Here is a 23,885-nt window from a genome sequence, read left to right on the forward strand (position 1 = left end):
TCAAGAAAGAAATTGACAGCAACATACTTATAGTAGGGGATTTTAACACCCCACTGTCTAAAATGGACAAATCTTCCAAACAAAATATCAACAAAGATATTGCAGCATTAAATGACACCCTAAACGAAATGGACCTAACTGATATATATAGAGCCCTCCATCCCAAAAGAAGCTAAATACACTTTCTTTTCAAATGCACATGGAACATTTTCAAAGATAGATCACATGATAGGAAACAAAACGAGTCTCAAGAAATTCAAGAAAATAGAAATCATACCAAGCATTTTCTCTGATCACAAGGGACTGAAATTGGAAACCGACCCCAATGAAAAAAACCAAAAAACACCCAAAATCATGGAGACTGAATGGTAGGCTATTAAACAACGAACGGGTCAAGATTGATATTAGGGAAGAAATCAGAAAGCTTCTGGAAACAAATGAAAATGAACTCACAACAACCCAAAACCTGTGGGACAGGTGAAGGCAGTCCTGAGAGGGAAGTTCATAGCAATACAGGCCTACCTAAAGAAGATAGAAACATGTCAAACAAACAACCTAACCCGACGCCTCCAAGAACTCGAGGAACAACAACAAAGACAGCCCAGAGCAAGTAGAAGGACGGAAATAACCAAGATCAAAGCAGAATTAAATGACATAGAAACTAAACGCACAATTCTAAGGATCAATGAATCCAGGAGTTGGTTTTTTGAAAAGATAAACAAAATAGACAAGCCTTTAAGTAGGCTCATCAAGAAAAAAAGAGACAAGACCCAAATAAACACAATCAGAAATGAAAGAGGAGAGATTACAACTGATACCACAGAAATAGAAAGATTTGTAAGAAATTACTTTGTGGAACTGTACGCCAAGAAATTTGAAAACCTAGGAGAAATGGACAAATTTCTAGAAAAATATAATCTTCCAAAACTCAATGAAAAAGAAGCAGAAAACCTGAACAGGCCAATAACAGCAAATGAAATTAAAGCAGTAATCAAAAAACTCCCATCACACAAAAGCCCTGGAACAGATGGTTTCACAGGAGAATTCTACAAAGCATTTAAGGAAGAGCTAACCCCTATTCTTCACAGACTATTCCAAAAAATCCAAAAAGAGGGACAACTCCCCAAACTCTTTTTATGAAGCCAGTATCAGCCTAATTCCAAAACCAGATAGATACGCAACAAAGAAAGAAAATTACAGGCCAATATTGCTGATGAACATAGACGCTAAAATCCTCAATAAAATATTAGCAAATCGCATCCAACAATACATAAAAAAGATCATACACCACGACCAAGTGGGATTCATCCCAGGGATGCAAGGATGGTTCAATATACACAAATCAGTAAATGTAATACACTACATAAAGAAAAGCAAACACAAAAATCACATGGTCATATCAATAGATGCAGAAAAAGCTTTTGATAAGGTTCAACACCCATTTATGATAAAGGTACTAAGAAAAATGGGAATATAAGCAGCATTCCTCAACATAATAAAGGCCATATATGAAAGACCTACAGCCAACATCATACTCAATGGGCAAAAACTAAAAGCTTTCCCACTAAGATTAGGAACAAGACAAGGTTGTCCACTTTCACCACTTCTGTTCAATATAGTATTGGAACTTCTAGCCACAGCAATCAGACAAGAAAAGGAAATAAAACACATCCAAATTGGAAAGGAGGAAACAAAACTGGCACTGTTTGCAGATGACATGATAGTGTACATGGAAAATCCTATAGCTTCTACCAAAAAAACGCTGGAACTAATAAATGAATTTGGCAAAACAGCGGGATACAAAGTCAATATCCAGAAATCAAAGGCATTTTTGTATACCAACAATGAAGCAGCAGAAGCAGAAATCAAGAAAAAAATCCCATTCGATATAGCCAAAACAAAAATAAAATATCTGGGAATAAACCTAACCACGGAGGTAAAAGACCTGTATGCAGAAAACTACACAACACTGAAGAAAGAAATCAAGGAAGACACAAATAAATGGAAACATATACTGTGTTCATGAATTGGAAGAATTAACATCATCAAAATGTCCATACTACCCAAAGCAATTTACAGATTCAATGCAATACCTATTAAAGTACCAATGGCATATTTCACAGACATAGAACAAACACTTCAAAAATTTATATGGAACCATAAAAGACCCCTAATAGCAGCTGCAATTTTGAGAAAGAAGAACAAAGTAGGAGGGAATCACAATACCTGATATCAAAGTGTATTACAAGGCCACTGTAATCAAAACAGCCTGGTACTGGCACAAAACAGGCACATAGACCAATGGAATAGAACAGAGAGCCCGGAAATAAACCCAAGTCTCTATAGTCAATTAATATTCGACAAAGGGGGCAATAACATAAAATGGAGTAAAGACAGCCTTTTCAACAAATGGTGTTGGGAGAACTGGACAGCTACATGCAAAAAAATGAAACTTGAGCACCAACTTACATCTTACACCAAAATAAATTCAAGGTGGATAAAAGACTTAAATATAAGCTGTGAAACCATTAAAACCCTAGAGGAGAGCATTGGCAAGAAAATCTCAGATATTCCACGCAGCAATATTTTTACTGACACGTCCCCTAGAGCAAGGGATATAAAGGAAAGAATAAACAAATGGGATCTCATCAAAATTAAAAGCTTCTGCATAACTAAGGAAAACAGTATCAAGATAAAAAGAGAAGCAACAGTTTAGGAAAACATATTTGCTAATTATACCTCAGACAAAGGTTTAATCTCCAAAATATACAAAGAACTCACTCGACTCCACTCAAAGACGACAAGGTACTCGATTTAAAAATGGGCAGAGGACTTGAACAGACATCTCTCCAAGGCGGACATACAGAGGATCCAGAGACACATGAAAAGATGCTCGATATCACTAGCTATCAGAGAGATGCAAATTAAAACCACAATGAGATACCACTTAACACCAGTCAGAATGGCTATCATAAACAAAGAAACAAACAACAAGTGCTGGATAGGTTGTGGGGAAAAGGGGACCCTAGTTCACTGTTGGTGGGATTGCAGACTGGTACAAGCACTATGGAAAGCAGTATGGAATTTTCTAAGAAAACTAAAAATGGACGTGCCTTTTGACCCAGCAATTCCACTGCTAGGAGTACATCCTAAGAATCCTAAAACACCAATCCAAAAGAACCTATGGACACCAATGTTCATAGCAGCACAATTCACGATAGCCAAGAGTTGGAAGCAACCTAGATGCCCATCGGTCAATGACTGGATCAAAAAACTATGGTACATTTACACAATGGAATTCTATGCTGTAGAAAGGAAGAAGGAGCTCCTACCCTTTGCAACATCATGGATGGAACTGGAAAGCATTATGCTGAGCGAAATAAGCCAGGCGGTGAAAGACAAATATCATATGATCTCATTGTTAACAGGAATCTAAACAAACCAAACAAGCAAGCAAAATACGACCAATGACACTCAAATATGGAACAGGCTGACAGGGTCCAGAGGGGAGAGGGGAGAGAATCATAGAGGAAAAGGGAATGGACTCACATGAACAAGTATGAAGGACACATGGACAATAACTAAGGGTGGGAGCTGGAAAGGGGAGGGAGGCGGGGAGCATGGGGGTGGGGCGGGTAGGGTTGGGAATATAAGACAGAAACCTGTACTTGAACAAGAATTAAATAAATTTATATTAAAAAAATAAACATTGTCTGAATTAAGTAACTATAAACAATTTTATTATGACTTTTAAACAAAAACACTTTTCAGTATTAAAATGTAGAACAAAGGTACAGAAAGGATACAGTACAGAAAGGACAGGGAGAAAGGAGAGGAGTTAGCTGATGATTATGATCCATTTAACCTTAAACTATGTAGCACTGTCAGAAGGACAATCATAAAAGCAACAAGAGGGAATAATTTTCAAACAGGATAGAAGAGAAGACAATAAGAAATCAACTCAACCAATTACATAAAAAAAGGCTAAAGAAAAACAAAGAAATAACCAGGACTATCAAAACACACAAAGAGAGTCTATATATAGAGTCTATGTAGAGAAATAATCAGAACACATGTATATGGACAAATTCAGGAGGTAAGAGACACAAAATAAAAATACTGATAGAATGAAGCAAAAATATAAAAAGTGACATACCAGGCAAATACAAATTTTAAGAAGCTGGGATTAGTTAAAACAGCAAATATCATTATCAATGAAAACAAAGGGAATGATACAAGGTTCAATTCGGTAAGTAGATACAAAACTCTAAGTCTGCATGCTTAATAAAGGCTAACTTTGTGTTCTGCTCCTGCCTACCTGCTCCAACATATAGCAGCCTCAGCAAAAAAGACAACTGTGTTCCCAACAGACTTCCAGCTGAGGATGGTCACACTGGTAGAGGAAGCATCCATGTGCCAAACCAGTCAGCTGGATGGACACAAGTTGAACTGGAAGATGTTTTAACCAGCAGGCACAATAAATACAACATGCATAAGGCAGCTCCAACTGTTCACTGCATCCTGCCTACTGCTCCATGAGCTGCTTGGGAAATCAGTGATTGACTGGAGTTATCCTCCCAAATTGCTACCCTACATGACGCTTATAGGGAACCCAACTTGTGATGTGACATAAATCTCCACCAAGAAATTCTTTGGAGGATTAAATATCAGTGTAGTGCATTTATCATGTGATCCAAGCACTCCAGAGAACCTGAAAGGTTCTAATGACGCTGAGTTTGAGAACCCAGATTCCCTGCTCAATGTCCTGAGCTTCATGAAGAGACTCTAGGTAACAGAATTCCCATGGACATGGCTGATCAAACACAGGATAAGGACAAGAATAACTAAATATTCTTTTGACTGAAAAAGAAATCAGGATTCTGACAAAACAGATAGACTGCAGTAATTGTACTGCCACAGACAGCTCTGATGAGTATGCACTTAGGAGAGGTGACTACAGCTTTGAAAGCAAACGTGGTGATAGTTATGGAGGCCAAGACTGCTGTGATGACTGAGGCTGCAAAGGTTATGGCAGAGGCAAAGACTCCAGGACAGGCAGTGACAAATGTACCTGTGGTAGTGGTACTATGGAGCTGATGACTACAGAAGAAGCACAGCTAGGAAGACCAATACAACAGATGGGTCGTTCAGTCATGGATGATCACAGGTTGACAGAGGTCCTTCTCAAAGACCCAAATTTAATCAAAGCCTCAGAGCCTCAAGCCTCCTCTGGTGCCTCCCAGTCTAGCCAAGTGGCTTGTCCCTGGAGGAGCAAAGCCTGTTGACCCTGCTGTCGGACAACAGGAACCACAAGAGCAGCTACCAAAGGAATAGGAGAAATCCATCCTTATCTGCAGGAATCAAAAACTAAAATGACCAAAACTGCAAAGTGAAGACACTCAGGAACAGGAATGGTCAAGGACACAAGTAAGTCATCTCAGATTGGGACCTCAACCTTGTATTTGAGAAGTCAGAACAGGATGCTCAAAAGAGAAAGAGTGAGAAGTCTCTGGAAGACGAAATCCTCACTAATGCAGAAGACTGGCACTCTTCAACTCTAAGCCTCCCAGACCTGATAAGCTGCTAATGGTAATGCTGGCCTCTTCATCACAGAAGGATGTGTGGGTGAAGTGCTCATACTTCTGCTTGATGTCAGAGGAATGATCCACTAAGAGTGATGGGGAAGTGGCTTGCTGCAGCTCAACAATCTCCAGAAGGATCAACCAGGAAAGATGCAAATCAAGTAGATGGGTGAGTGGCACAAAAGTGGGGGCTCCCATGGTCCAAGAGGTGGAGGGAACAAAGACTCTGGAAGGAGTCTGAAAGAAAGAATGGCAAGGAGGACCAAGACTCTAAATCTGTACCTGAGCCAAAGAAACCTGAAAAATCCAAACTTTAAGAAGTACGCTACTCTCTAAACTGATGGTGAAGACCAAAACAAGGGGAAAGATTATACAGAATACACTTCTACAGCTTGTGCTTTCTCCAAGTCTTTTTCTACCCTGGAACATTCATGGGAAAATCAAATCTCTGACCAGACATTTACTGGGGAGGAAAAAAAAGCCTTAAAAAAACTGTTAGAACTACAGGAAGAAATTGACAAATTGGCTATTGTCATAGGCAATTTCAACACACTCCAATTTTTCGTAGATCAAGTGGACCACAAAATAACTATGAACAAGCAAAATTTAATGAACATACACAGAATCTTATATCTGACTATTAGAAATAAACTTTCTTCACAAGCATACATGAGACATACAGAAAAACAATAGGAAACAAAAACCACACTGGATTTCAAATATATAGCATGTTGTTCCAAGTCTCTGATCCTAATACAACTAAGTTAGAATTCAATAATAAAAGATAAATTTTTAGATCTGTACTCAGAAAACTACAGAACATTGAAGGAAGAAATTAAGGAAGATACAAATATATGGAAGCACATACCCAGTTCATAGATTGGAAGAATTAACATCATTAAAATGTCCATACTACCCAAAGCAATCTACAGATCCAATACAATTCCTATCAAGATTTCAGTGACAAGCCCTCGCTGGCATAGGTCAGTGGATTGAGCGCGGGCCTGTGAACCACACGATCAAGGTTCGATTCCCAGTCAGGGCACATGCCTGGGTTGCAGGCCAGTTCCCGACAGGGGACTCACAAGATGCAACCATACATTGATACTTCTCTCCTTCTCTCCTTCCCTTCCCCTCTAAAGATAAATAAATAAAATCTTAAAACCTTAAAAAAAAGATTTCAATGACATCTCACAGAAGTAGAATATTTCAAAAATATCTATGTAACCAAAAAAGGCCTGAATAGCCTCAGCAATATCGAGAAAGAAGAACAAAGTAGGAGGGATCATAATACCTGATATCAAACAACACTATAAGGCTATTGTATTCAAGACAAAGCCCAGAAATAAACCCATGTCTCTATGGTCAATTAATATTTGACAAAAGGAGCATGAGATACAATAGAGTAAAAATAGCCTCTTTAATAAATGGTGTTGGGGGAACTGGACTGGTACATGCAAAAAAAAATGAAACTAGACCGCCAACTTATACCATATACAAGAATAAATTCAAAATGGATAAAAGACTTAAATATAAGCCATGACACCATAGAAGTCCTAAGGAATACACAGGCAATAAAATTCCAAATATCTCACATAGTGATATTTTTGCTGATATGTCTCCCAGGGCAAGAGAAATAAAGAATAAACAAATGGTACTATATCAAATTAAAAAGCTTCTTCATGGCTAAATAAACCATCATCAAAATGAAGAGGGAAGTGATTATATGGGAGAACATATTCACCAATGATACCAATGCCCTCAGACAGGAGTTGGTCTCCAAAATGTATAAAGAACTCATAAAACTCAACATCCAGGAAGACAAACAACAGAATTAAAAAATGGACAAAGGGCCTGGATAGACACTTCTCCAAGGAGAACATACAGAGGGCCCATAGACATATGAAAAGATGCTCAATGTCACTAGCCATCAAAGACATAAATTAAAACCACAATGAGATATAACATCACACTGGTCAGAAAGGCCATCACTAACAAATCAACTAACAAGTGATGGCAAGGATGTGGGGAAAAGGGAAACCCAGTGCACTGTTGGTGGGAATACAGACTGGTGCAGCCACTGTGGAAAACAGTATGGAAATTCCTCAAAAAACTAAAAATGGAACTGTCTTTTGACTCAATGATTCCACTGCTGGGAATATACCCTAAGAATCCTGAAACACCAATTCAAAATAATTTATGCAACCTTATGTTCATAATAGTGCTATTTACAATAGCCAAGTGCTGGAAGCAAACTAAGTGCCCATCGGTAAATAAGTGGATCAAAAAACTGTGGCACAATTATGCAATGGAATACTATGCAGCAGAAAGGAAGAAGGAACTCTTACCTTTCATGACAGCGTGGATGGAAATGGAGAATATTATGCTAAACAAAACAAGCCAGTCAATGACAGACAAATACCATATGATCTTCACCTATAAAAGGAACCTAATGAACAAAAATAAACTTGTTAGGATGGGTGGGGAATACGAGGAAGCCCTGGCTGGACTACAGTCAAGATGGCCCCTGGCTGGACTATAAGTCAAGATGGCCGACAATCAAAATGGCACACGGAACAGCCGGCTGACGTCCAATCAGAGAGCCGGAAGGGCGGGCTTTACCAAGACGGACATCCTCACAGTAACCTGAGTCCGGGTCAGAAACCACCAATGCTGTATTGCTGCTTTGTTCAGAGGGCACCAATCCCCAGCTCCCATGGGGAGCCAAGGAAAATAAAACCCCATGACATTCCCTGCTTGGGTGCAACTTTCCCAGCCTCACTCTGCAGACCGGGGAACCTCACCCAGGTGCACAAACCCCAATAAAGCTCTTTATTGCCTAACTTTGTGGCTCATTAGCATTTCTTTCTTGGCAGAGCCTAAGAAAACCTTTCAAAACTAATGAGCAAAACAGAACCAGAGGCATGAAAACATAGGATAAACTGACAACAACCAGGGAGGGGGAGGAGTAGGGAGATAATGATGGAAAGAAAGGAAAGATACTAGTCAAAAACAGCTATGAATGACCCATGGACATGGATAACAGTGTTTGGGATTGACAGTGGGAGTGAGCTCAGGAGGGCAAAGGGGGAAAAATTTGCACAACTATAATAGAATAATAATAATTTTTTTTAAAAAAGAATAAAGACATCAAATACATTTAATTCTAAAAATTTAAATCTAGATGTTAAAAAAGAAAAATAAATCATTGACATAAATCAACAAGGTTGCTGTGGGGTATCAAGTAATTACTCTGAAAATTGATAAAAGAGATAAATATTTATTCTGTTTCCGTTATAAATTGTATCTCAGGGTTATCTCACAAGGGAACTTCAAAATAAAAGCAGATAAAAGGACAGAATTAGAAAATCACAAATTTAGAATTCAATAAAATATGGGTCAAAGTTATGATTTAATAGATATTACAAACATTCGTTAAGCAAAAAGTTGGGAAATTTTTATTTTATTTTTTTACTTTCTTTTTTATAAAATATATTTTATTGATTATGCCATTACACTTGTCCATTTCCCCCCTCACTCCCCTCCACCCTGCACACCCCTCCCCCACCATTCCCCCCATTTCGTTCATGTCCATGTGTCACAAGTTCTTTAGATTCTGTATTTCCCATAGTATTCCTGCCCTCCCCTTGTCTATTTTCTACCTACTGTCTATGCTACTTATTCTCTTCTCTCCCCTTCTCCTCCTCCCACTCCCCTGTTGCTAACCCTCCATGTGGATCTCCATTTCTATGGTTCTGCTCCTGATCTAGCTGTCCTCTTAGCTTGCTTTTGTTTTAGGTGTAGTTGTTAATAACTGTGAGTTTGCTGTCCTCTCACTGTTCATATTTTTCATCTTCTTTTTCTTATATAAGTCCCTTTAACATTTCATATAATAAGGGCTTGGTGATGATGTACACCTTGAATTTGATCTTATCTGAGAAGCACTTTATCTGTCCTTCCATTCTAAATGAGAGCTTTGCTGGATAGAGCAATCTTGGATGTAGGTCTTTGGATTTCATGACTTCGAATACTTTTTACCAGCCCCTTCTTGCCTGTAAGGTCTCTTTTGAGAAATCCGCTGACAGTGTGATGGAAACTCCTTTGTTGGTGACTGTCCCCTTATCTCTTGCTGCTTCTAGAATTCTCTCCTTCATTTTAATCTTGGCTAATGTAATTTTGGTGTGCCTTGGTGTGCTCCTCCTTGGGTCCACCTTCTTTGGGACTCTCCAAGCTTCCTGGATTTCCTGGAAGTCTATTTCCTTTGCCAGATTAGGGAACTTCTCCTTTATTATTTGTTCAAATAAGTTTCCCACTCATGGCTGTTCTTCTTCCCCTTCTGGTACCCCTACAATTCGGATGTTGGAACGTTTAAAGATGTCCTGGAGGTTCCTAAGCCTCTCCTTATTTTTTGAATTCTTGTTTCTTTATTCTTTTCTGTTTGGTTGTTTCTTTCTTCCTTCTGGTCTACTCCCTTGATTTGAGTCCCAGTTTCCTTCCTATCACTATTGGTTTCCTGTGCATTTCCCTTCATTTCAATTAGTTTAGCCTTCATATGTTCCTCTAATTTGTGGCTAAAATCAACCAGTTCTGTGAGCATCCTGATCACCAGTATTTTGAACTGTGCATCTGAAAGGTTGGCTATTTCTCGGTCACTTAGAATTATAGGCTCTGGGGCTTTGAACTGTTCTTGAGTCATAATGTTTGGTCTGTTCGTATCTGTTATGTTTGAGGGGGCGGAGCCTTAGGTGTTCACCAGGGCCTGGCAACCCAGTCGCTGGGTTGTGACACAGTCTCGCTGAGTGGTTTGTTGTTGTTGGACTTCTGTACAGTTCAATTTTCACTGTTTTGGCTGCGTTTTTGTTTCTAAAACCTAGCTGTCTTTAAATTTAGTTGTGGGAGGGGGGGCAAAGTGTTTCCACCTACGCCTCCATCTTGGCTGGAAGTCTATTTTATTCTTATTTTATTATTTTTATAAGTAATTTCCTGCTTTCAACATGTACATAATTTAGATTTGGTAATCATTTCCACATACAGTCAGGCTTATATAAGAATTTCAAATATCAAGGTGGGAAATTTTTAAATCAAGCAATCATGCTGAAGCTATCTAAATCACAGATCAGACTGAGCATCACTAAGATAACCAGTTAACATGTGCCTCACAATTTGATGCAAGTGATAGTAGTCACAACCACCTATGAATTTTTGCCTAAAAGAAAATACTAACAGTGAACCTGAACTAATAATGATTATTTTTTTTTTTTTAAAAAGATAAATTTAAAAAATATAAATAGGAAAGAAAAAATATTTCTGGCCCTGGCTGGCGTAGCTCAGTGAATTGAGCGCGGACCTGCGAGCCAGACGATCGCGGTTCGATTCCCAGTCAGGGCACATGCCTGGGTTGCAGGCCAGTTCCTTGCAGGCTAACTACCAGCAGGGGATGCACAAAAGGCAACCATACATTGATGTTTCTCTCCCTCTCTCCTTCCCCTCTAAAAATAAATAAATAATTTTTAAAAAAAGAAAAAATATTTCTAAATATTCCATGAGTCATAAAAACATACGGGACATTTCTTTTAAAAATTTTAGGAACTGCCTAGTTTGGTTCAGTTGGTTGGAGCATTGTCCCATAAACCAGAAATTCACATTTTCAATTCCCATTCAGGGCACATAACTAGGTTGTGGGTTTGATTCCTAGTCAAGGCATATATGAGAAGCAACCAGTTGATGTTTTTCTTTCACATTAATGTTTCTCTCCTGCTTTCTCCCTCCCTTCTCTCTCTAAAGTCAATAAGTATGTCCTCAGGTGAGTATTGAGAAAGAAAAACATACTGGGAACTGGATAACAAAGATACCACATACAAAAAATTGTGGGATGTATTAAAAATTATACTTATAGGTAAATCTAAAGCCTTAAATAAGATTTACAGTAGGAAAAGAAGGTTGCAAATTAATGTGCAAATAGGCCAATCTGTTAGGGTGACAACACAGTAGGCAAATGGGTAATAACCTGAACAGGAATTATACAGACAAGGAAACTTGTAAGGCCAATGAGTATATGAAAAAAAGTAGAATGTCATGATTCTCAGAGAAATACAAGTTAAGATCACGAGATGACATTTTTAAACTCACCAGAATAGTAAAAAATAGAAATTTTGAGAGTACCAAATAATGGCCCAAAAAGTGGCAAAGCAGAGGCTCTTACACATTGGTACCAGGTGTTTAAATTGGTAAAATCCTGCCGGTAGATATACCATGTGGCACTGTCATGTGCGGATGAACATTTGCAAGTCCTTCAATGAGCAATTATAGATATACACTATAAAAATGTTTGTAGCTATCTGCCAATTATAAGCACTCTTAGTAAAAGGAAACACAAAAATCAGACACGTAATGGAACACTGTGCAGCAGTGGAGATGACTGATCAGAGCTTTGGCATCAATACAAATGGATCTCAGGAACATAACAGTGAAGATAAAAGAAAATCAAATAGGAGTTTCAAGAATTAACACTGCTTTTCATTCAGTCCCACCTCCAACATTTAACACTCTATATTGAGGCCATCAAGAAATGCTTCCAACTCATAGAGAAAGAAATGAATTCTTTTGGTGGTTGTCATGATCCCATGTTTCACTCTGCATTTTCGTCAAAAAATGCCATGATTCCAAGATTAAAAAAAAAAAATCCAGAAACATGGGGCACTGTGGATCCTGAGTCTCAAAAGCTATATAACCAATAAACACTGAATGAAGGCCACTGAAGAACTGCTGAGGTTAAAGGCAACCAATCACACGAAAAGCCATCACCATGAATCTAACCAAACGTTTTTGCACAAACTAAAGAAGCCAGTGTATGGAAATGTTTCTGCTACATTTCCACACTGCGTAGGAGTTTTATTTTGTGGTGCTGTAATATCCACACAGTCAAAAAGTAAGTCTCCATCACTATTTTCTTACTGTAAATTTGACTGTGCACACTGAGATTTCCCTATGTATTCTTTTATGATGCTTTAATGTTTTCTTGGAATTGTACAAATATTTGTAAAATAGATTGTCCTCTATAATAAAATACCACTTGTGCAAGTTTTAAAAAGCATATAAACAAAAATTATTAAACTCAAAACAAAGAAATACATTTGTGATGACACTATTTTTAAAAGAGGAGATTAAAAAAAACAAATTCAGAATAGCAGTTACTTCAGGGTTGGGGAAAGACAGGAACGTCAGGTTACAGAAGTGCTCCATTAACTAACTGTTGGTATTGGCCTAGTTCATAAGTCGAGTGGTTAGTACCTAAATCCTTGTTTTTATTAACTTTCATGTTACATAAACTGAAATGTTCAAATTACAGAACTTTTAAAAAGTTAAAGAATGCACAGAATGCAAAGAACAGGAAAGCACAAATTAGTAACTTATAGGTGTGATGGGGAGGGGTCTGTGTGTAGCCTGTGAAGGGTAGCGGGGAAAAGCATAGCTTTCAAGGATGACATGAATTTAGTCTGCCAAGGAAAGACACTCCTTCCTCTGCATAGTAGCATATGAGGACTGAATAATAGGTGAAGATATTAATTCATGTGGAAGTAGACCAAAAGAAAATTGAGGGACTATATTACTGAATTACATAGAAAGGTAATTGCTGAGCATAAAAAAGACAAACAGGCACAGGATTAGTTATTTGAGAAAAACTGTGAAGTTTAAAACACTATGTAGACTGAGAAAAAGTGCCAATGAGGTAAAATATTGTACTGCCTCTGTTCCCAGATTCCCAAACCCAAGCTATTTGTTCCTTTGTTCTATGTCAATAAGACAGTTGACACTGCCTATGTCAATAAGACAGTTGACACTGCCTATGTCAGTAAGACAGTTGACACTGCCTAAGACAGTCTCTACTAGTAACTGCTATTTTAAACTGCAAAACATGATTCAAAAATGGTACCATCTTGCCTTAAAATGGAAGATACACAGCAAATAAAATTATCAATTTCAACAAACAGTTCCCACACTTCATTTAATAACATAAAGTGTGTGGCACTTAAAATACACTGTTATATATATTCTTTAATTTGAGCATTAGTACAACTCCATATAAGTAGGGAGGTACTATTTCATCTTACCCATGAGGAAGCTCAGCCTCAGAAGTATTAAAAGTCTACAGTCCTATTTTTTAAGACAACATTATGGCCAGGTCTACATAGGTATAATTCATTATCAATATGTATGGAGTTGACAGTTAAACATAGTCTTAGTTTTAAAAAAATGTTAATCACTTACTCTGTACCAGGAACTGTACTGGATGCTGGGGATATAAAGATGAGTAAGACACGATTCCTTCTTTCAAGGAGTTCATAGTCTAGTGAGACAAACCTGTAAACAAATAGAGAGCTTTCAGTGTGACAGCTACTGAAATAAATGCTGAACATAAAGTAGCACACTGGGGGCACCCAGGAGGAAGTTATTAATCCAACCTTCAGGAATCACAAGAAGGTTTGCATCTTAAATTATGGAGAATATGGAGCATTCAGAGAACTTTGGCATGGCTGGACAATGGGATGGAAAGACAGACAGTGTGTAGTAACAAGACTAATAGCAAACGGGGTAGTCCAAATTGTATAAAATCCCACGGAACAGTTTATGTGGCACTCAAAGTATACAAAGCACAGTACTTTACAGTTTATCCTGAATATAACTGATAGACACTGAAGGATCTCAATAGCCACAATTGCATTTTAGAAAAATAACTTGGTTAGTAGTGAGTGTTTAAATGAATTTATCTGAGGCAGACAACTGGTAGTGTGAACAAAAAACCTGCAAATTGTACAAGACCTCTGACCAGAAGATTATGGGGTAGATGAGGGTTAATAGAAAGATTCTGAAAGAATAAAATGTCCCACCTCACAATCTGGGTGGCTGATGGCACCATAACCAAGATAAGTACTGTTAAGAACAGGAAAATATTGTGGGAGAGAAACAGCACAAAGTTTTTAAGAATAGACTCTGGAATCTATTTGGATTTCATTTCTAATTCTGCCATTTATCGGTCAAGTGCAGCAAAAGAAAAAAACAAAGTATGAGTTTTAACAAACTTTAAGCAAATTGCTTATTCATCCAAATGAATTTAGGTCATAACCCATGCCCAGAACATATGGCCATTTATACATAAACTGATTACGTCCAGCTCAACCCTTTAAAAATGCCTCAGAGTATATAAAGTTTCAGTATTATTCAACTGTGAAGAATAAAGAGTCCTTAATGTAGATATTAAATTACACTTTCAGTCCTCGAGTTACAATCAAATCCTCACTTACAGGATATATCATAGTTGCCTGCTTACTTTCAGATGTCATTCTTAAGTCAGAAGCAACAATTTCAAAAAAAAGCCACAACAGATCTTACCCAATTTGCATACCATGCACAGTTTTAACACCAGGAAAAGCCAGAGAAATACTGTCACATATCTATCTGTAAAGTAAGCTTGATAAGAACACAGAAATGGTAGAAGACAGAGTTCCAGCTTCAGGGCAAGACTAGAAGACAATGCTAACTAATCCACAGGAAGCATCTTAGGAATAAGACAGGATGATACGCCTCATGTGCTGAAGAAGTTTAGCCTAATTAATGTAGAACTTGGAAGGTTAAAAAGCATGCATTTAAGCAAAGTTACTGCATCAACAGCACAAAACTTCAAACTCAATGACTGTGGCAGAGATAGAGATGAACCAAGCAGGCCCCCTTGCCCTAGAATACCTGATTCTGCAACTTGAAAGCAGAAAACAAGCCTTTCATAAAAATTTAAACTCAAAGTAGGGAAATTAATTTTAAACAATATAGGAATGTTACCTCTACAGAGAGAGAACATTTGTAGAAAGACACTGTTGGTCGTTTTGATGAGTTTATAAAATGGGACAGGACACAAGAAAGTGACCATGTGTCCTGATTTGCCCAGACCACCCAGGACTGAATACTGCTCCCTGGAAAACCCTGTAGCTCTGGGCACACCAGAGTGTGCCAGAGTAACCTTAGTTACTAAGGTTACTAAGTAACCTAATGGTAACCTTAGTAAACAACAGAATGGCTATAACTGTGTAGATACCTTTTGTGATATATCTCAGAGATTTTCCTAGTGGATTCCTGTTATAATAAAGCATAATTCTGTTCAAGTTTACATTCCTGCATGACCTAAATATTCAGAAGGGGAAATCCATTTTATCAGAATTGCTCATCAGGAGGCCTCAATGTCACATGGGACTGTATGCGGGGAGAAGAAAGAAGAGGTAGTAGGAGGCTTTCCCAACACAGCCCATTGAATTACTTCCGCCAAACTCCAACAGTCACCACTGTGGTCTCCTAAGTTTCCCAAGAAATGTCCAACTCCCTGAATAGCTTCCTGACAACACAGTCCTACTGCTCTTCCCCACTCCATACCATCATCCCCACCTAAGTCTCCTGCCTCTACCAACAATCACTGGCCCAGGATCTGGCCAATGTCCATCCCACTGCCTACTATGGAGGACAGCTGGACTTGAGGAGCCCTCCTTTGCTCACAGTCACTGGACAGTAATCTCACCACTGCACTCTGTCTACTTAACACAAGCAATCCTTGGTCCCAGCAGCACCTACTGGCAATAACACCACTACTGTACTTTGCACAGCTTCAGAATTCCAAACTTTCACACACGTCTCAGGGAAAGAGGTGAAGTGTAGTCCTTTTCAATTTTAACAATGTCATGTTAACATTACTTTTGAGTCCTATCCTAACTCCCATAGACCTTTTCTTCCCAGGATCTCTCCTCAACCACTGTGCATTCCCTCCAACTTGAGATAAGCTCTATGTTGAGGTCTCAATGTACACTTTTAACTGTTTAGAGTAGAAGTTAGCCGATTTCTTAGACCCTTTACTCATCTATACTGACCTCTCTGTATTAATATCACTAATTAATCCTCTTAAATGTAAAACACAGGAATATCACCCTTCTGATAATTTACAAGTGCTACTGGGTAAAAAGGAACACTACCTCCAAAAAAAAATGCCATCCAATGACTTGAAGAGCACTCGTCATATCTCCCAGAGGACAAATAAAGGTGGGCATCCATGAGTACCCTTTAACTGCTGATTGGAGTTTGGGGGCTTATTTTAATCTAAAAATGCCCATCTAACCATAAAATGTAATAATCTCATCTCTCTCTCTCTCTCTCTCTCTCTCCATCTTTTTACACTTTCAGTCAATTTCCAAGTCTCTGGCACATTACACAGTAGTATTTTCGATGACAAAAATGTATTTATCTTCAAAATGCTAAATTTCCTAAGTCAGCATTAACACCTACTCTTCTTTATCTCCATCCAATTTCAGATTTTCAACGAGAGGAGGTAAATACATAAACTTTTCCCAAACCTTCTGGTTCTGTTTTCATTCCTCCTCCAATTTTCAACTCTTGTCTTCCAGCAACATAAACCCAGGCCTCTTTATAGACTTCTTTTTTAGATACATCTCACATCTCCCCTTTCTCTTCATTCTCTTCACATTTGTTTTACCTATCTTATTTTCTTGTGTACACTGAGACTGTACACAAGATTCATTCTCTTCACACTTGTTTTACCTATCTCATTTTCTTGTGTACACTGAGTTTATATTAAACTGCATTTTTTTTTATTTTTAAGTGTTATTCCTCTCAATTACATGAAGAAATCTTTATATAATTATCTCAAAATTTGTGGGAGCCCGCCAGGCCGCAGGGGACCAAGGACAGAGCCCCCACTGTGAAAATGGTGGAGGGACTTGGTTTCTGGTCCCTGGAGCCGGTGGGTATCTTGACATCTTCCGGACCTTCTCCTTCTCAGCCTTGAAGGAAAGAACAAGATCTTGGCATATGCGTCATGTTCCAAGAAAGTGATAGTCATGAGGACACTGTTATCTTTGGGCTAATGTTCTCAGGATATGAGAACATCTTGCCCTCTTGATAACTTTCGGGAGTGTACGAACTTTTGTAAAACAACATTGTTCCCATTTCCTCATAGCCTTGCTTCAGGCCACTGCAGTTCTGCATATAAGCCAGCAGTTCCTTGAATAAAGTTGCCATTTGCCAGCAGAGCTTATGGTCCTCTCCATTTTTTAAGTCCCTCACCTCACCTCGCGACCACCCTTGCTGCAGCGGGCTGCGGCAAAAATTTTTCTCTCATAAGTATATGTAAAACTGCTGCCACATCAGGATAATAAGAAAATAATAATAATCTTAAACTGAAATGCATCATATACACCACAATTCTCAGTTTTAACAATGCCATGCCATGCATGGAGCCTACATAAGCAAACCCAAATCTACACCTGAAGGCCTCAAGGTTGGGAAATCAAAATGCTAAGGCAATCAATCTCAAACAGCCAATTAGCTTCTAGCTACAGCCAGTCAGATAATTTTCTTCATTGCTCCAGCACTTTCTGTGTTCTTTCCCTGGCTCCCATCCCAAAACATTCCTAATCACTCCCAGCTTGGCCCTGTCCCGTTCTAATAGCTTCTTGCTCAAATCAACTCATAAAATTCTTAATATACCTACTTATTTATCTTTTAGCAGTTCTAAATCTTGGTCCGTCTCTAGATTCCTTTTTTACTGCCAATTCTCAACCATTTCCAAACTATGTGAATTTCTTGCTCTCAAAATTACTCTATAACCCATCTATCAGTGATGTAATTAACATAAATGTATTTCCTTTAATAAGATAAACATTTGTATCATTACCTTGTGCTTACTACAGTAATTAAAAGGTTTGATGAATTTAACCTTATCCCTCCTTAATTATCATGGCTTATAATGCCTGAATAACTGCTGCCCACTAATTTCTTGCAATTGACTTCTTCACTGATCCTCATCCTAATTTCTAATAACCCTTCAAGATTCAGCTCAAGTGTCATTTCTCTAGTTGTGCACTCACTAGTTAGTTTCCCAGCACTGAAACCTTACTTATCTCCTTATGACACTGTAAATTTTATTGCAACTCATCTTTTAATAATTTTTTATTTTCAAATAAGTTGACATACAGTATTATATTGATTTCAGGTGTACAACATAGTGAGTACACATTTATATAACTTACCCAGTTATCACCCAATACCAGGGGTGTCCAACCTGTGGTCCAGGATGGCTGTGAATGCAGCCCAACACAAAATCATAAACATTGTATGATTTCTTGTGATTATGTGTGGCCCAAGACAATTCTTTTTCCAGTGTGGGGCAAAGACTCCACAAGGTTAGACATCCTGGCCTAGACCTGACACCACACAGTTAATATATTATTGACTATATTCTTATATTTTACATGCCTGCAACTATTTTGTAACTACCAATTTGTACTTCTTAACCCCTTCACTTTTCCCACCCAGTCCCCAAAGCACCTCTCTTCTAGCAACCAACAAAATGTTCTCTGTATCTATTAGTTTGTTTCTATTGTTTGAACATTTATTTTTTCGATTCCACCTATCAGTGAAATCACATGGCTTTTGTTTTTCTCTGACCATTTTACTTGGCATAATACCCTCTGGACTCATTCGTGTTATCGCAGATGGCAAGATTTCATTCTTTTTTATGGCTGAGTCATATTCTATTGTATAGATGTAACAGCTCTTTAGCCATTCACCTATTCATGGACATTTTAGTTGCTTCCATATCTTGGCTACTGTAAATGCTGCAGTGAACACAGGGGTGCATATATCTTTGCATTAAGTGTTTGGGTTTATTTGGATAAATATCCAGAAGTGAACTTGCTAGCTCCTTCTTTGTCTTTTAAAGTCCATTTTGTCTGATGTAAGTATTGCTATCCCAGCTTTTTTAAAATTTCCATTTGCATTATATATCTTTTCCCATCTCTTCACTTTCATACTGTGTCTTTTGGTCTCAAGTGGGTTTCTTGTAGGAAACATACATAAGGATCTTATTTTCTTATCCATTCATCTACTCTATGTCTTTTGATTAGAACATTTAATCCATCTACATTTAAAATACTTCTTGATATGTAATTTTTGCCATTTTATTATTCATATTTTTCAAATATTTTATTTATATTTAGAGAGAGGGTAAGAGAGTGATATAGAGAGGGAAACATACATCAGTTGCCTCTCAACACACCCTAAATGGGGACCTGGCCCACAACCTAGGCATATGCCCCAAGAAGAACTTGTTTGCAAGCCAGCACTCAATCCACTGAGCTACAATAGTCAGGGTTTATTCACATTTTTTAATCTTTTTTTCCTCCCTTTTAAAGAAGATATTTTTCCACTTCTTCTTAAAGAGGATCTTTTCACATTTCTTATAATACTGGTTTGGTTTAGCTTTTCTTACCTGGGAAGCTATTTCTTTAATTCTAAAGGATAGCCTTGCTGGATGGAGCAACCTTGGTTGCAGGCTCTTTCTTCTCCTTACTTTAAAAATTTCCTGCTAATCCCTTCTGGCCTGAAGTGTTTCTGCTGTGAAATAAGCTTACAGTCTTATGGGGGATCCCTCATAAGTAATTGTTTTTCTCTTACTGCTTGTTAAGAGTTTCTCTTTGTCCTTAACCTTTGCTACTTTAATTCTGATGTGTCCTGGTATAGGCCTCGTGGGGATCATCTGGTTGGAGACTCTGTGCTTCCTGGACATATATATCCTTTTCCTTAGCCAAATTAAGGAAATTTTCAGTTAGTATTTCTTCAGACAGGCTCTTAATCCCTTGCTCTCTCTCTCTTCTCCTTCTGGTACCCCTATGATGTGAGTGTTGTTATGCTTGATGTTGTCCCAGAGAACCCTTAAACTATCCTCACTTTTTTGGATTTTTTTCTTTATGCTGTTCTGATTGGATGTTTTCTGCTACCTTGTCATCCAGATTGCTGATTTGATTCTCTGCTTCTCATCTGATCTGTTAATCCTATCTAATGTATTCATTTTAGTTAGTGAAGTTTGATGTAATTATTATCAATATATTAAATTATGTTTTGTTATTACAGTTGTTCTCATGTTTCCCCTTTTGCCCCCCTCCACCCATCATCCCCCATTCTCTCAGGCAATTCCTCCCCACCATTGTTCATGTCCATGGGTCATGTTTATAAGTTCTTTGGCTACACCATTTACTTTACAGTAAAATACATGCCATACTTTTTGCTATCCCCATGCCTATTCTGTTACTACCTATTTGGACTTCTTAATCCCCTCACCTCTTCACTCACTCTCCCCTACTCCAATCCCACTTGGCAACCAACAAAATGATCTCCATATCCATGGTTCTGTCTCAGTTCTTCTTGTTTGCTTAGCTTGATTTTTAGATTCAATTGTTGATAGATATGTATTTATTGCCATTTTGTTGTTCAGTTTTAATATTTTTCTTAAGTCCTTTTAATATTTCATATACTAACAGTTGGTTGATGAACTCCTTTAGGTTTTTCTTGATTGGGAAGCTCTTTATCTGCCCTTCAATTCTAAATGATAGCTTTGCTGGGTACAGCAATCTTAGCTGTAGATCCCTGCTTTTCATGACCTTGAATATGTCTTCCCAATCCCTTCTCATCTGTAAAGTTTCTTATGAAAAATTAGCTAACAGTCTGTCTCATGGGAACTCTCCTCTAGGTAACTGCTTTTCTCTTGCTGCTTTTAAGATTCTCTCTTTACCTTTAACCTTCAGTATTTTAATTACGATGTGTCTTGGAGTGGTCTTCTTTGCACCCATCTTGTTTGGGACTCTCTGTGCTTCCTAGACTTGCATGCCTGTTTCCTTCATCAAAATAGGGAAGTTTTATTTCACTATTTTTTCAACTAGATTTCCAATTTTTTGTTCTTTCTCTTCTCCCGCTGGTACCACTATGACGAGGATGTTGTAACTCTTAAAGTTGTCCCAGAGACTGCTTATACTACCTTCATTTTTTTAGATTCTTTCTTCTTTTTGTTGTTCTGATAGGTTTTCACTTCCTTACGTTCCAAATCATTGGTGTGAGTATCAGCTTCATCCACTCTATTGTTGTCTTCTCATAATTTGTTGTTTATATCAGTTGGTGCATCCTTCATTGTGACTGGATCTTTTAAGATTTTATTTATTTTTTAGAGGGAAAGGGAGGTAGAGAGATAGAAACATCAATGTGTGGTTGCCACTCTCATGCCCCCTCCTGGGGACATGGCCTATAACCTAGGCATGTGCCCTGACTGGGAATTGAACTAGCAACCCTTTGCTCTACAGGGCAGTGCTCAATCCTCTGAGCCACACCAGTCAGAATATGACTGGATCTTTTTCATGCTGTTGAGGTCCTCACTAAGCTCCTTGAGCACCCTTATAACCAGTGTTTTGAACTCTGCATCTGATAGATTGCTTATTTGCATTTAACTTAGCTCTTCTTCTGGAGTTTTCATCTGTTTCATTTGGGCCATGTTTGTTTCATTTTGACAGCCTCACTGTATTTGTTTCTATGTAGGTAGAACTGCTTTGACTTTGTCTTGATAGTGTGGCCTAATGTAGTGGGCGTCCTTTAGGGTTGAGCGGCACAGCCTCCCCTATCACCCAAGCAGGGAACCTGAAGTATACCCTTTGTGTAGGCTGAGCACAGCCTCCTTTTGCAGTTGAACCTTGGTTGCTGTTGGCAGATCAATGGGAGGAATTTACCCAGGCCAGCTGGCTGCAAGGACTGGTTGTGACCACTTACCACCAACCTCCACCCTCCATGGAGGATCAGCTGTTCAGGGGCAGGTGATGGTCTGTAGCTATCCACTCTGTGTGCTGGCCCTGGGGTTTTCCAGGTGGTGCAGGCCAAGGTCAACTCCTACCTGTGTTTTACCCAGGGCACCGTTCCTGAGCTATAAAGCAATCTGAGATGGCTCTACTTGTGCTGGGCTCAGATATTCTCAGGCAAAGCCAAGCTGTGAATCAAAGCTGGCTGCCACTGGTGCCAGGCCTGGGGGCTCACTGAAGGCAGCTGTTGCTTGTTTGGTATGATTTAGGAAGTTGTGAAGCATGAGCCAATACCAGCCACTCATATGGAAAAGCAGCCAGAGTGGGTCATAAGTTGGGTGGTGCAGAGTCTCTGGGGATCTTCAAGGTTGGTCAAACAGTGTTAGCCAGGCTGATAGAGTCTCAGATAGGCACCAGCTTTCCAGCTATGTGGGGAGAGTTTAGAAAAGGGATAATGGCATCTGCTTGCCCTGATACCAAACTTCAGCTTTTCCCTGTATAGCATTTGTGCCCTTCAAGATGCGACTCTGGTGCTGGAGTCTAGAGTGAGTGAGTCTGAGTAGGTGAGTCTGTGTGAAGGTTCTCTAAGAACTGCTTGGGGCTCTAGCTATTTCCCCCACTGACTCAATCCCCAGTCAGAATTTGTGGGGATTTATCTTCCTGGCACTGGAACCTGGGCTGGGGGGCCTGGTGTGGGGCTGGGACTCCTCATTCCAGAGATATCCCTCTCAAATTTTTATCCACCACACAATTGTGGGACCAGACCATTCCATGTCCACACATCTCCTACTTGTGTGGATGGATGTAGTTTCTTTAATTCCATAGTTGTCAGACTTCCATTCACCTTGATTTCTGACTGCTCTTAGTGATGGTTATTCTATATTTTTGATGTAATTCTGATGTGGTTGTGTGAAAAGTTAAGCCACATCTGAGTACATCTCCATCTTGACCATTAGTTGTACTGCAATCTTCATTTCTGACTAGTTCTATTTTATGTTCTCTATCTCTTGAAGTTTCTCTGAGATCATTGAGTACCTTATAAAACCAGTGTTTTGAACTCTGCATCTGGTAGATTGCTTGTCTCCATTTTATTTCTTTTTCTAGAATTTTGTTCTGTTCTTTCATTTGGGACGTATGTATCTGTCTCATTTTGGCTGATTCCCTGTGTTGTTTTCTATGTATTAGAACTATTTGGTGCATCTCCCAGTCTTGGCAGAGTGGTCTCATGTAGGTGTCTTGAAGGACACAGTGGTACAATCTCCCTGGTCACCTGAGTCAGTGCTCTGGGTGTGTCCCTTGTGTGGGCTGTATGTGGCATCCTGTTGTAGTTAAGCCTTGATTGCTTTGGTACCTCAATGAAAGGGACTGACCGTCAGGCTGACTGGCTAAAAGGAATAGTGGTGACTACAGTGGAGGAACTTCTGTGCAGGGGTTGATGCCAGGGAGCAGAATTCACTATGTCAAGGTTCTGGTACCTGCTAAGTCCACCTTTGGGTGTACAACTCATCTTCATAATTCCAGCCCCTAGCCCAGTTTCAGTCTTTCCTAACAATTTAATAAATATCTATTAAATGAAGATTCACAATTAATAAAACAATCTTATGAAAACAGAGTGGCTAGGTTTTAAAAAATG

At 38.7% G+C, this 23,885-nt stretch overlaps 1 protein-coding gene across 8 annotated transcripts in view; it reads right to left on the reverse strand.

Annotated features, from left to right (window-relative positions):
* The window catches only part of WWP1 (WW domain containing E3 ubiquitin protein ligase 1), a 142,349-nt gene that overhangs the window by 103,418 nt on the left and 15,046 nt on the right, over window positions 1-23,885 (reverse strand). For 7 of the 8 annotated variants that reach the window (XM_037050197.1, XM_037050194.1, XM_037050193.1 and 4 more), the window contains one exon: window positions 13,851-13,943. The gene's annotated coding sequence lies outside the window, so the exon portion shown is untranslated. Of the gene's footprint in view, window positions 1-11,711; window positions 11,873-13,850; window positions 13,944-23,885 lie in introns of all 8 variants that reach the window. The other variant, XM_037050195.1, reaches the window with a different exon arrangement.

The sequence above is a fragment of the Sturnira hondurensis genome, unplaced genomic scaffold, assembly GCF_014824575.4.
Source record: "Sturnira hondurensis isolate 20B ecotype Veracruz unplaced genomic scaffold, ASM1482457v3 Scaffold0006571, whole genome shotgun sequence".
Taxonomy (NCBI): domain Eukaryota; kingdom Metazoa; phylum Chordata; class Mammalia; order Chiroptera; family Phyllostomidae; genus Sturnira; species Sturnira hondurensis.